The sequence below is a fragment of the Hibiscus syriacus genome, unplaced genomic scaffold (genome assembly GCF_006381635.1).
Source record: "Hibiscus syriacus cultivar Baekdansim isolate YM2019G1 unplaced genomic scaffold, ASM638163v2 tig00110342_pilon, whole genome shotgun sequence".
NCBI lineage: Eukaryota > Viridiplantae > Streptophyta > Magnoliopsida > Malvales > Malvaceae > Hibiscus > Hibiscus syriacus.
In genome coordinates this window covers 779,582-793,596 of record NW_024062693.1, presented here as the reverse complement: position 1 = coordinate 793,596, position 14,015 = coordinate 779,582, and the positions used below count along the sequence as shown (strand labels likewise).

The window sequence follows — 14,015 nt, the reverse complement described above, 5'->3', positions numbered from 1 at the left end:
ATGCCGGTGGGATAGTCAGTCATACACCTCTAGGGTCCTTATTCTATGGAGGTGCTTTATCGTCATCAGCTCCTCATCAACCTGATGTACCTGCTCAGGACGACGACGATGACGATGACGACGATGACGATGGTGATGACGACGATGATGATGACAGCGAGGAGTCAGAACTAGTGATACTAAGAAATCCTCCTCGAGACCGACAACCACCGCCATGCAGAACACATTCGCGACGTAGGCATCAATAGATTTTTTTATTATATTTGTATTTACTTTATTTTGTTTAATTGTAATTTTTTATTATTTCTCATTTAATACTTACTTTATTTTGTTAAATTTGTTGGACTTTTTTTAATATATTTTAGTTAATTTTGTTTATTACCATTTAATATCAGTTATTGTAATTTGGTTATCATTTACCATTTAATTCTTATTGTAAGTTTGTTGTATTTAAATATCAAATTGTTATTAGTTTGATAAAATTTAATAATTGTGTTCGTTTTTTTAATCTTCATCAGCGATTATCGAATGACATTAACTTGAAGTAAATGCAAATTAAAATACATTAATTATTATTTGATAAACAAATACATCATTTCCTCATCAATTGTTACTTGATGACAACAGAAGTGGACATGTTTTTCTAGTGTGTCCTGGGTTTCTACAATGGCCACATCTTCTGTCTTGTCTAGATCTTTCTCGAATATCCATATCGCAATGAATTCGATTGGATTTTGGACGACCACGCTCCCTCAATAAACTCAGATTTGGTACAATCGAAAGCCAATCTTGAACCTCATCAGGGTTTTTGTCATTACCTATGGGGGGAAACTCAAATTCGTATACCTTAAAAACTTCAGATAGTAGGTATACAGGATCCACAAAATGATTATAGTCTTGACGTGTATGCAAGCAAGCTGCTATCACATGAGAGCATGGACACTTCAAAGCTTGAAAAAACCCGCAGTCGCACGCTCTGTCCCTTAGATTTACTCTTAACGACACAGCTTCAATCCATTGAAGAGGTCGGGGCAACTCTGTAACACGAAACATTTCATGCCTTCTAGAGAAGCTTGTTACAAACATTCCATTTGATGCATCAATTTTTTTCTGTAGATCTGCAACTAATCTAGGGTGATAGACATGACCGTCTTGCATCCAGGTTTGAGCTTGTCCCCCGAGCTTCGCAAAAAGCGCCCCCAAACGAAAATATATAGTTTTTACCAAAGCCGTTATAGGTAAGTGACGTGCACCCTTTAAGGTTGAATTGATTGCCTCAGCCAAGTTGGTCGTCATGTGTCCATATCGATATCCACCATCATATGCGTTCGTCCACATTTATTTATCGATGAGGCTGATGTAATCGTATCCTTCCTCGTTCTTCGCCCGCAAATCTTGAAGCATTGATTCAAACGTTCGAGGAAGTAGTTCGTAACCTGATCAAAAAATGTATAACTTACTAACTTACTTTCTTTGCAAAATTAAAATGATCAAAAAATGTATAACTTACTAACTTGCTTTCACTTACCCATGCGCACAATTAATTGACGCTCATCATTCTTCTTGTACCTTCTAGGATAGTTCGCAGCAATGTGTCGGAGACAATACCTATGTTGGACAAAGGGTGGTTGCCACATTGGACCCAAAGACTCCATTGCTGCTTTGATCCCAGCTCCACGATATGAAATGACAAAAAAATTTTCCCTCGTGATAACATGTGCACGTAAATTTCGGAGAAAAAAAGCCCAAGAATCTGTATCTTCTCCTTCGACAAGAGCAAAAGCAACTGGAAGAATGTTGCGATTGCCATCTTGGACAACTGCCAATAATAAAACTTGCTTATATTTTCCATACAAGAAAGTCCCGTCGATCTGGACCACAGGCTTGCAGTATTTGGAAATATTAACGCAATGTGGGTAACTCAAAAAAACTCGGTAGAATTGTCATCGATCGCGAAGAACTCGATCATTATGGTATGCATAGGAGGTTTCGAAGTCCATAATTGTCCCAGGATTCAACGTCCGCACTAGCCTAAACCAACCTGGAAGTTCATTGTAAGATGCATCCCATTCGCCATGAAGTTTGACAATGGTATTTTGTTTTGCCAACCAAGCTTTTTTATAGGAGACGGTGTACCCATACTACGATTGTATAGCTGAAATCAACACTGCAACAACTATGTGAGAGCTTGCTTTTACCATGGGCATGATGGCTTGGCATATTACTTCAGAGTCCAAGTTCGGATGATCTTGGTTGACCCCTCCAGCACAACATGTGCGAGGACCGTTGTATACTATTAGTTCCCATATGTTGTTTTTCCTCTTTATTTTCGATACGCGAACCATCCAATTGCATCCGTTTTCGCGTCGGGCACAGTAGTATACATATTTTTCGGTCGTCGATCGGTTGACTCTGGACTGAACAGAATTACGGATATTGTAATTTTTGATAGCCATCATCGCTTCTTCTTTGCTTGAAAACTCCATGGCTAAAGATAACTCACCATTATTTATTGATGAGTAATATCCATAGTCACCGAAATGAGGCATATCCGCAAATTATGGCCCATACATTGCACCATAATCAGCTTTATACATGTGTGCAGGAGGGTCAATTTGTGCCATATTTCCTGGAACTTCATCATCATCGGAGTTGAATTGCGGTGATTCTGGGTGAATGAATAGTCCAGTCTCAGCACCATCCGCACCAGGCTCACGAAGCGGTTCTTCTGGTGGAGATGATGGTTCCTCCATGCTCTCCACATTTAGGTCGAAGAACCTACTACTTGCACGCCTTCCCCTTGAACTGGAAGGCATATCGACATTGAGATCAAAAAAGCTCGCAGTCGAATACCTCCCCATGGAGCTTGAAGCCATCGTGTCAAATGGAAACCGCACAGATGGTTGCGTCGATGGCATCTCCATATGGTCAAAGAAATTTGCAGATGAATGCCTTCCCCTTGAACTGGATGCGGTGTTGCCATACGGATTGTTTGTGGACCCACCTCGGTACATATCGTAAGGAGTTACGGATGAATGTCTCCCCATTATGGCATTAAAATCATTACACATTATTGTAGTCGGGCTGTCAACTTTATCAACTTGTTCAGCCAGTTCATAGTGTGAGCTTAAAGATTGACCCCGAACAGCACGCACTTGAACAAAATATGCATACATCTCAATAGCGGCGTCTGAATAATTACTTTGAGTTTCAACCATCATTTGAACATCATCATTGTTCGAAAGTTCGAACGCTGTATAAGTTAATGGCAACAATGATGTTGGAAATCTGTACTGCAACGACGACATTCTTCTGTTACTTCCAACATGAATCTTCCTCGAAATCTTCGTTATTAGCTCCTCAAGAGTTATGTTTCTCTTGAATGATATTTTAACACGCTCATTTGATACGAAAACAACGCCGGTTTCATCTTCTCGAATTTCACCATCATAATAAACAATAGCTGAAAGTCGCGCCATTCTTTGAGTTTAAAAGTACGGCAATATTATATATGCAAAAAAAAAAATAACTTAAACAAACCCGATTAAATAAATTACATATGAACGAAAATATAACATAATAAATTTTTTACACATCAACGTAAATAATTTAAATAATATAATTTTATATTATTACCTGCACCGCAAAACTATTTCGACGTATGCTCCCGCTTTTCAATTTTACAAACATAAAAATTAATTGAAAATAATTAGTGTCGTAACCGGTTTTCGTCCGGGCACGAAATATTAAATTTGGCGGGGAAATTGACGTGAATAAATAATTTTGAAAATAATTTAGGAGTCGCCATCGGCCTTTTGGGTCAGGTAGGTCGAATACCTAAAAATTATTTTTTTAAAAGAGTTTTAAGAAAACATCAATTAAAAAATTGAACTGATCTGCGTTTATAACCAAAAATTCGTTCTTTTTAATAATAAAAAGGGATTCGTGGTCGGTTACGTTTAGGGAAGGATTAGCACCCCTATAACGCCCAAAATTGGTACTTTTTAATTATAAATTGTCTCTATTATTAAAATTTTTAAAATTCAAAAATATATTTAATTTATAATTCTATTATTTCAAAATTATATAAAAAATTTATTTATTTAAAAATATCCGAAAAGAACTTCTAGGTGCCTTAAGACAGCTCTTTTCTTTGATATTGATAAATATTAATTTAAATAATATTGTTTACTTTTTAATTTTAAAATATCAGAATAGGACATCCAGTTGTATTAAGACTGTCCTTTTCTTCGATATTAAAAATAAATATTTAAAAAATTACTATTTATTATATGTATATTTATGAATATATAAAAATATTTAACAATATAATAAAATAAAAATATCACTAAAACAATATATTTTAAGCAGTAAAATGAAAACATATAAATAAATAACTAAATTATAATAAAAATAAAACTAAATCTAATTTCTAATTAATTGAAATATAGGGATTAAATATTTTATTTTCTAATTTAATAATTTAGTGACCAAAATAAAATTATTTAAAATTCGAATTTTATAATAAAATAAATTAAAAATATGAACTAGGGATTAAAAAATTATTTATTAAAATTAAGGGATTAAATCTGTCATTTATCCTAAATATATTATTTTAATAAAAAGGACTAAAATGAATAAAATTAAAATTCAAAGACTGAATTAAAATTATTATAAATTCAGTTTAGTGACCAAAATATAAAATTTACAAGTTGGGAGGACTACGGACGGGATTTAACTATTTTATAATTACGCGCATAGTCCTTCCCGAAACGACGTCGTTCGGGAAGGACTATATATGGTCCAAACCCGGCTGGCCCGAAGGGCCAGCCTTCATTTTTCATTTTCCTTCTCTCTCTCTTCTCTGAGAGAGAGAGTTTTCTCTCGCTTCTCTCTAAAACAGAGAGAAGCCCAACCGGGCCGGCAGCCGTTAGCCGGCGTTCATCCGCCGTCAACCACCGCCGCCGGCCACCGTCTTCGGTGGCCGGAAAATTTTTTTTTTATTCTAAATGTAGATCGGACCGTCCTAATGACGGTTCCGATGTTTTTTTCCGTTAAACGGCTCCCAATCGGAGCAAATCTAAAAATAATACCTTCGGCTTTTCGAAGGTTTTGGTGAGATCCGGCGACGGTTGTGGTTCTCCGATGACAGGGTAAGCTTCTTTCCTCTCTTTTTTTTTTTTTTTTCTTGCTGCGTTGATGTTGACTGAGATCGTTGGTATATTTGTTTTTTTTTCCTTTCTCTGTTTTTTTTTTCGTTCTCTGTCTCTGTCTCTGGTTTCTGTCTCTCCTTTTTTTTTCTTTTCAGGTTCGGGTGGTGGCTTTTATAGCCACCACCGTTGTAGCCGTCGGATCGGTCCGAAGAGGGGGTCTCGGTGAGTCACCGGACTACCAGTGGTGACTCACCCCGTAGCCTTGCATGGACGGCTGGCGTTGATCTTCTGGAGTCTTCATTTGGGACGTGGCAGCGGCGAGAAAACTGTCGGCAGCCGCGTGGAAGCTGGGGCGGCGCCGCGTGGCCCTAGGGTATCAAACCCTAGGGTTTCCCTCTGGAGCCATCTGGACCGTTGGATCGTGCCAGATCCAACGGTTGTGATGAGGCGGCTGGTTTAGATTAGGGTTAGGAAACCCTAACTGGAAACCCAAATGTTTAGGGTTTCTAGTTTGATTTGGACCGGTTATGGTTGGTTTGTAACTGGGCCGGTCCAATTGTAATTGGTATGTAATTATTATTTATATATATATATGTTTAATATATATTTAATAATAATAATAATAATGATAATAATAATAATAATAATAATAATAGTAATAATAATAATAATAATAATAATAATAATAATAATAATAGTAATAATAATAATAATAATAATAATAAAAATACTAATAATAATAATATGGATAAAAAATTAATATCTTCAGCTGCCCCTCTTTGCTCATTCTTGTGTTAACAAGAATATGGCAAAGATGAAAAGATAATAAAATTTTTATCCATTTGGCTTCACTTGATTATAATGGAGATATTGAATAAATTCTTCTCTTTCTTCAGATGATTTCTTCTCATTATGAACTTTCTGCTGGGGATGATGATCCATCAAATGATGAATTCAAGCAAAAGATTGAACAAGTTCTTCTCATTATGAACTTCTTCTTCCTTCTTCAGATGACGAGTTCTTCTCATTATGAACTCTACCTGCAATGTTGATCCATCAAATGATGAATTCAAGCAAAAGATTGAACAAGTTCTTCTCATTATGAACTTCTTCTTCCTTCTTCAGATGACGAGTTCTTCTCATTATGAACTCTACCTGGCAAAGATAATCCATCAACTTGATGAATTCAGGCAAAAGATTGAACAAGTTCTTCTCATTATGAACTTCTTCTTCCTTCTTCAGATGACGAGTTCTTCTCATTATGAACTCTACCTGGCAAAGATAATCCATCAACTTGATGAATTCAGAAAAAAGGTTGAACAAATTCTTCTCATTATGAACTTCTTCTTCCTTCTTCAGATAAGTTCTTCTCATTATGAACTTTCTCTGGAAAAGACTGATCCATCAAATGATGGATTCGGGTAAAAGGTTGAACAAATTCTTCTCATTATGAACTTCTTCTTCATTCTTCAAATGAGTTCTTCTCATTATGAACCTTCTCTGGAAAAGATAATCCATCAATTTGATGAATTCAGGTAAAAGGTTGAACAAATTCTTCTCATTATGAACTTCTTCTTCCTTCTTCAGATGAGTTCTTCTCATTATGAACTTTACCTGGCAAAGATAATCCATCAAATGATAGATTTGAATCTTTGCTAAAATCTTTGAAATTCCTGTTAAAAATTCAACAAGAATAAAAATGAATGAAAATGCACCTATTTTTGTAAACACCTAAAATATGACGCATGAATGTTAAGTTATTTGATTTCAGATTGGTGAATTGAGTATTTCTTCAATTGTAAAAACCCAATAGATCTTTCTTCTTCAAAACAAAGAATCTATCATCTTTGACAAATGTAGATGTAGATATAATGTCACAAAACCTCTTGAGAATAAAACTCAATAGTATAGGCTCTTGAAAAGCTTGCATTCAGGCAACATGTTGATTCTGATAACAATTCATCTGATTATGAAGTGACCTTTCAAGATGATTTCACAGATATCGATAGTTCTTCTAATACCGAGAAATCTTGACTTCTGATTCTGATGAGGAGAATAAACTGTTATACTTGACAAAAATGGGATTATCATGGGCTGAAACTTCAATAGCCCTGGAGAAATATGGTCCAGATTCATCAATTGCAGAATTGGCAAATTTTATATGTGCCGCTCAAATGACTAAGGCTGCTGATGCACTTCTTCTGGTAAAAATAGGAAGTCATTATGCAATGATCCCAATTACAAGCAAAGGCAAAACTCGGGCTATGATTTTTGAAAAGGAAGAAGCAGAGGAAGCTTGAAAAGAAGCTTCTTAATGAAGATAATCATGCAGTTCATCTTTTAATTCCAATGATTGGTTCTGTAGTTCTTACCAAACCAGATCAGATAACTCAAAGAACACTTCCAGAAGATGCTATTGGCAAATTCATCTTCCCAATTCAATGATTGGTTCTGCTAAACCAGATCAGATAACTCAAAGAACACTTCCAGAAGATGCTATGAACAAATTCATCTTCTAAATTCAATGATTGGTTCTGTCCAACCAGATCAGATAACTCAAAGAACACTTCCAGAAGATGCTATGAACAAATTCATCTTCTAAATTCAATGATTGGTTCTGTCCAACCAGATCAGATAACTCAAAGAACACTTCCAGAAGATGCTATTGGCAAATTCATCTTTCATTTAATGTTTGGACTAGGATATCACAATGCTTATTCGATGTAGAGCCATAATTTGTAGATTCGAAGCATTTCCATGCTACTACACTGAAAAGGGCTATATTCATAATTCTGCCAATTAAGAACAGATTTTCTCTTTATTCTGCTTCCTCCATGTGCTGATGCTTTTCCATTGACAAAGAAATGATGGCCTTCCTTTGAGTGTCCAGAAGTATTTTCTTGATGAGTGCTGAAAATGGAATCTAGTATGGGTTGGAATGAATAAAGTTGCTCCACTTGAACCTGTAAATGCTTCTAGTTTTCTTTAAAAACCATACACAAGGATCTGTATAGAGACATATTTCCCAGTGATATCAATGTCTTGTTTCTTTTTGCTGGAATCAATGCTACAAAAGTTGCCTTCTACTGTCTTAGTATATCTTTGAAAACAGATGTGCAAGAACTGAATGGTGATCGGTTGGAGCAATTGATGAGTAGATTTGGCGGATTCGACCTTGTTGTCGGTAGCACCACTTGTAACAATCTTGATGTTCATGGCTTTAAGCTAGTGATGATTTGCCTACTTTGTATTCCAAGTATTTAAAAGTATTAACATAAAGTGATATTCAGAAATCTTTAAATTATTTCAAAATTATGTTAATTCAATAGAAAAGAATAAATTGAATTTCCAAAAATAAATTGAATCTCAAATAAATTGAAATTGAAATATATATAATTGTATTCAAAGTTATGGCAAGCATAAGAATAAAAATTCAAATGTCTCAATAAATTATAAGTATAAGTATTTCTAAATTAATCAAGTTGACACAATTTAGAGTAATGATGTAAGCTTTTGTCTGGAAGATCTCAAACGTTGTCAAAATGCTTGTAGATGTGAAGTTTCTCCCAAACTGTCAAAATCTTAAGAGAGTTCAATTGCCAGATGCCTAATATCAAACTGCATTTGAGCCGCCTTTTCAGGTTTTCAACTCAAATCCTTCCTTTGGTTACAAAATGCCCTTTGCGGGTTTTCACCTTGACCCCCTTTCTTTTTCTTCTCTTTTTTTTTTCTTTTTCATTTTCTATTTTTTTTCTTCTTTTTTTCTTCTTTTTTTTTCTTTTCTCTTCAAGCATAATATTTCTTGACAGAATCCGAGTTTATTGGATTTTTCAGAATTTTTCCATCCATTTCTGCCAAGATCAACGCTCCTCCGGAAAAGGCCTTTTTCACAACGTATGGCCCTTCCCAATTAGGCATCCATTTCCCACGGAAATCTTTATGTATAGGCAAGATCTTTTTTAGTACTAGATCACCCTCTTGGAATTCTCTTGGATGTACTTTCTTATCATGAGACTTCATCATCCGTTTTTGATACATCTGTCCATGGCAAATAGCTTTCAATCTTTTCTCCTCAATAAGGTTCAATTGATCAACTCTAGCTTGGATCCATTCAGATTCATCCAATTTTATTTCTCTCAATATTCGAAGCGATGGAATCTCAACTTCAATTGGTAAGACTGCTTCCATCCCATAGACTAAAGAAAAAGGCGTTGCCCCAGTAGATGTTCGAACAGTAGTTTGGTATGCATATAGAGCAAAAGGTAACTTCTCGTGCCAATCTTTGTAAGTTTCAGTGGTCTTTGTAATGATTCTCTTGATGTTCTTATTTGCTGCTTCAACTGCCCCATTCATCTTTGGACGATATGCCACTGAATTTGAATGTTTGATCTTAAACTGCGCACAAAGTTCAGCCATCATTTTGTTGTTCAGGTTCAGAGCATTATCTGTAATGATTCTTTCTGGTAGGCCATACCGGCAAACTATCTCTTTCTTTATGAATTTGCAGACTGTGGACCTCTTAATATTGGTATATGAAGCAGCTTCAACCCATTTGGTAAAATAATCAATTGCCACAAGGATGAAACAATGTCCATTCGATGCTTTTGGTGTGATTGCTCCAATGACATCTATTCCCCACATAGAAAATGGCCAGGGTGCTGTCATTACATGTAAAGGAGATGGGGGTACATGAATCTTGTCTGCATATATCTGGCATTTATGACATTTCCTTGCGTAATCAATACAATCTGTGTACATAGTAGCCCAATAGTATCCATATCTCATTATTTTTCTGGCCATGGAAAGACCATTTGCATGTGTTCCACATATTCCACTGTGTACTTCTTCAATGACGTTTCGAGCTTCGCTGGTATTTAAACATCTCAATAGCATTTGATCATTGCTTCTTCTATACATAATCTCTCCATCAAGAAAATATCCAGCAGCCATTCTTCTCAAAGTTCTTTTATCAATTTCCGATGCATTTGGTGGATAACTTTGATTTTTGATATATTGCAGGATATCATGATACCATGGTTTACCATCTACCTCTTCTTCCACACTATAACAATGTGCAGGAATTTCATATACTTGCATTTTGATTGGCATCATATCAACTTTCTTAGTTGCCTGAAACATAGCAGCTAATGTAGCCAAAGCATCTGCCATTTGATTTTCTTCTCGAGGGAGATAATTGAAGGTAACTTTCTCAAATTCTTTCACTAATTCGAGGGTAAAATTTCGGTATTCCAATAATTTGGGGTCTTTTGTTTCCCATTCTCCTCGCAATTGATACACCACTAACGATGAATCTCCATATATCTTGAGAAATTTGATTTTTCTTTCTATAGCTGCTTTCAACCCCATGACACAAGCTTCATATTCTACCATATTATTGGTGCAAAAGAACTCCAGTCTACTCGTAAAGGGATAATAAATATTTTCTGGAGAAATTAAGACTGCCCCAATTCCTCGTCCCAAAGCATTAGATGCTCCGTCAAAATAAAGCTTCCAAGTTGCAATTCATCATTTGTTCTGACTTCTTCATTCATGGATATGCACAACAGATCTTCATCGGGAAAATTAAAGTTCAAAGGCTGATAATCATTTGATACACGACTGGCCAGAAAATCAGCTATTACACTTTCTTTTATTGCTTTTTGGTTGACATATACAATATCAAACTCAGATAATAACATCTGCCATCTAGCCATTCTGCCTGTCAAAGCTGGTGATTCCATTAAGAATTTCAAAGGATCAAGTTTTGATATCAACCAAGTAGTATGGTATAACATATATTGTCTGAGTCTTCGAGTAGCCCACACCAAGCACAACATAATTTTTGTATTGGTGGATATCGAACTTCACAATCAGTAAATTTCTTGCTCAGATAATAAATAGCTTTTTCTTTCCTTCCTGATTCATCATGCTGTCCTAGTACACATCCCATCGAATTTTTGAAGACCGTCAAGTAGAGAATTAATGGTCTATCAGGCATTGGTGATACTAAAATTGGGGCATTGGATAAATATTTCTTAATAATATCCAAAGTTTCTTGACATTCTTCATTCCAGACTTCAGGATTGTTCTTTCGAAGTAATTTGAACACTGGATCACATTTGTCAGTTAATTGAGAAATGAACCGAGATATATAATTTAATCTTCCCAAAAAGCCTCGAACTTCTTTTTTTGTATTGGGTGGTGGAAGATCTTGAATTGCTTTTACTTTATCTGGATCAATCTCGATTCCTTTTTTGCTGACCACAAATCCCAAAAGTTTCCCAGAAGTTACTCCAAAAGTGCATTTTGCGGGGTTGAGCTTTAATTGATACTTCCTCAACCTCTGGAAAAGCTTTCTCAGATTTTGAATATGTTCTTCTTCAGTTCTGGATTTGGCAATCATGTCATCTACATATACTTCAATCTCTTTGTGCATCATGTCATGAAACAAAGTTACCATGGCTCTTTGATATGTTGCCCCTGCATTTTTCAATCCAAATGGCATCACTTTATAACAGAATGTGCCCCACATGGTTATAAATGTTGTTTTTTCCATGTCTTCAGGATTCATTTTTATCTGATTATATCCTGAAAATCCATCCATAAATGAAAACCATGCGTGCCCTGCAGTATTGTCCACCAGTGTGTCTATGTGGGGTAATGGAAAGCTATCTTTCGGACTAGCTTTGTTGAGATCTCTGTAATCCACACACATTCGAACTTTCCCATTTTTCTTTGGTACGGGAACAATGTTGGCTACCCATTCTGGGTATTTAGATGCCTGTAGGAAACCTGCATTGATTTGTTTCATCACTTCTTCTTTGATTTGCAACAACATTTCTGGCCTCATTCTTCTGAGCTTTTATTGAACCGGTTTATATTCTGGATTGATTGGAAGCTTGTGTATCACTATATCTGTGCTTAAACCGGGCATATCTTGATAAGACCATGCAAAGATATCTTTGAACTCTTGAAGTAGATTTATCAATTCTTGCTTTATCTGGATGGTCAGAGTAGTACCAATTTTCACCTCTTTTATTTCTTCATCTGTTCCCAAATTCACAGTCTCAACCTTTTCTTTGTGGGGTAGAATTTGTTTATCTTCTTTTTCTACCAATCTTAATAGTTCAGTAGGAACATCACATTCCAGTTCATCCTCACACCCATTGATTTCTTCCAGACATATGGGCTGCTCTAAATTTATCACTGGATTAAATTTAGGAATAAACATGCTATTAACATGGTGACACCTGCAAATTTAAGTCGGACATATTTCCGAAAGAATACAGTAAATTTATGTAAAAATGTAAGAAAATGTAAAGAATGATTGCCATTTGAAAATTTTAAAGAAAGTTCCTTATATTTAACATAATTTCTTTTACAAGATAACAAAAAGTTTTCATATTTTTGAGCTAAACATAAAGATTAGTTCTGAATATTACTCTGCGTTAATATTAAAAACTATAGGAAGATCTTCAGTTGTCCAATTGGTGAGTGTTTCTCCAGGAAAACATGGTCGAATCCTATCCAAGTATTTGCCAGTTTTGTTGTCATTCATGATCATGTTGATAAATAATCCATTCATAGCTTCTTCAACTATGTCTTGATCTTTTGTCAACTTCTCTTCTTTAAAGGCTTCAACAAGCTGCTGTTCTACATTAATTGTTCCTCCTGATCTGAATGTGGTCTTTAACTATGGGAAAGACATGTGTTTCCAAAGGATTTCTCCCCCTTTCAATTTTGCCTTTCTGTCTTCACATCTTCTTTTCATCTCTTTGTTCTTTTGCTGAAGATTGGGCTTAAACCCTAGCCCAAAACGGTCTTTTTTCATCTTTATACTGATAGGAACTGAAATCCCTTGAAGATTCTTTCCTAGACCTCTCCCAGCTTTAGCTCCGATGTCTAAAGTTTGTTGTACCGTCATTTGGGTGCAATCAGACAATCTGGGATATGGAATTTTGCTTCATTCTGCAATAAAGGTTGCATTTATAAATTCAAGAGCTCGAAAAGAGCATTCAAGAGCATCATCATTGGTGTCGATATATGGAACATCGCTTGTTACAGACGCAATGATTTCTTCTTCAGCACCGACGCATATTAGTTGTCCATCAACAACAAATTTCAATTTTTGATGTAATGAAGAAGGAACGGCTCCTGCTGAATGAATCCATGGCCTCCCTAATAGACAATTATATGTGGGGTGGATGTCCATCACCACAAAGTCAATATTGTACACGACTGGGCCAATTAACAAAGGTATTTCCATTTTCCCAAGCACTTCTTTTTTAGTTCCATCAAATGCTCGCACTACATTCTGATAACTCTTCATGTGTGATTGATCCATAGGCATTCTTTGAAGTGTGACTAGAGGCATCAAGTTGAGAGCGGATCCATTGTCAATCAATACTCTTGGCAACACATGACCATGACAATGTGTTGTGATGTTCAAAGCTTTTACTGACCCCATTCCGCCTTCCGGTATTTCATCATCTGTGAACGTTATATAATTGTCAGCGGCTATATGTCCCACAATTCTGTCAAGTTTATTGAGGGATATATCTTCGGGGATAAATGTTTGATTGAGAATTTTCATCAAAGCATTTCTATGCGCTTCTGAATTCATCAATAGATCAAGAATAGAAATTCTCGCTTGTTGTTTGTGTAGTTGTTCAACCACACTATACTCACTATGTTTCAGGAATTTCAAAAATTCTTGAGCTTGTTTTTCTGTCACAGGCTCATTAAATGCTGGAAGGGATTCATCCTCAAATACCTTCTGAGGTATTGCCATAGCTTTTCCTTTGGCTTTCACTTGTTCTGAAGCATTGGATGTTTCGGGAGAGTAACATCTCCCACTTCTTG

General features: G+C 35.7%; 1 pseudogene; it reads right to left on the bottom strand.

The window, feature by feature from the left end:
* Positions 1 to 8,939: 8,939 nt before the first annotated feature.
* Positions 8,940 to 12,288, bottom strand: LOC120120606 (annotated as a pseudogene).
* Positions 12,289 to 14,015: the final 1,727 nt, after the last annotated feature.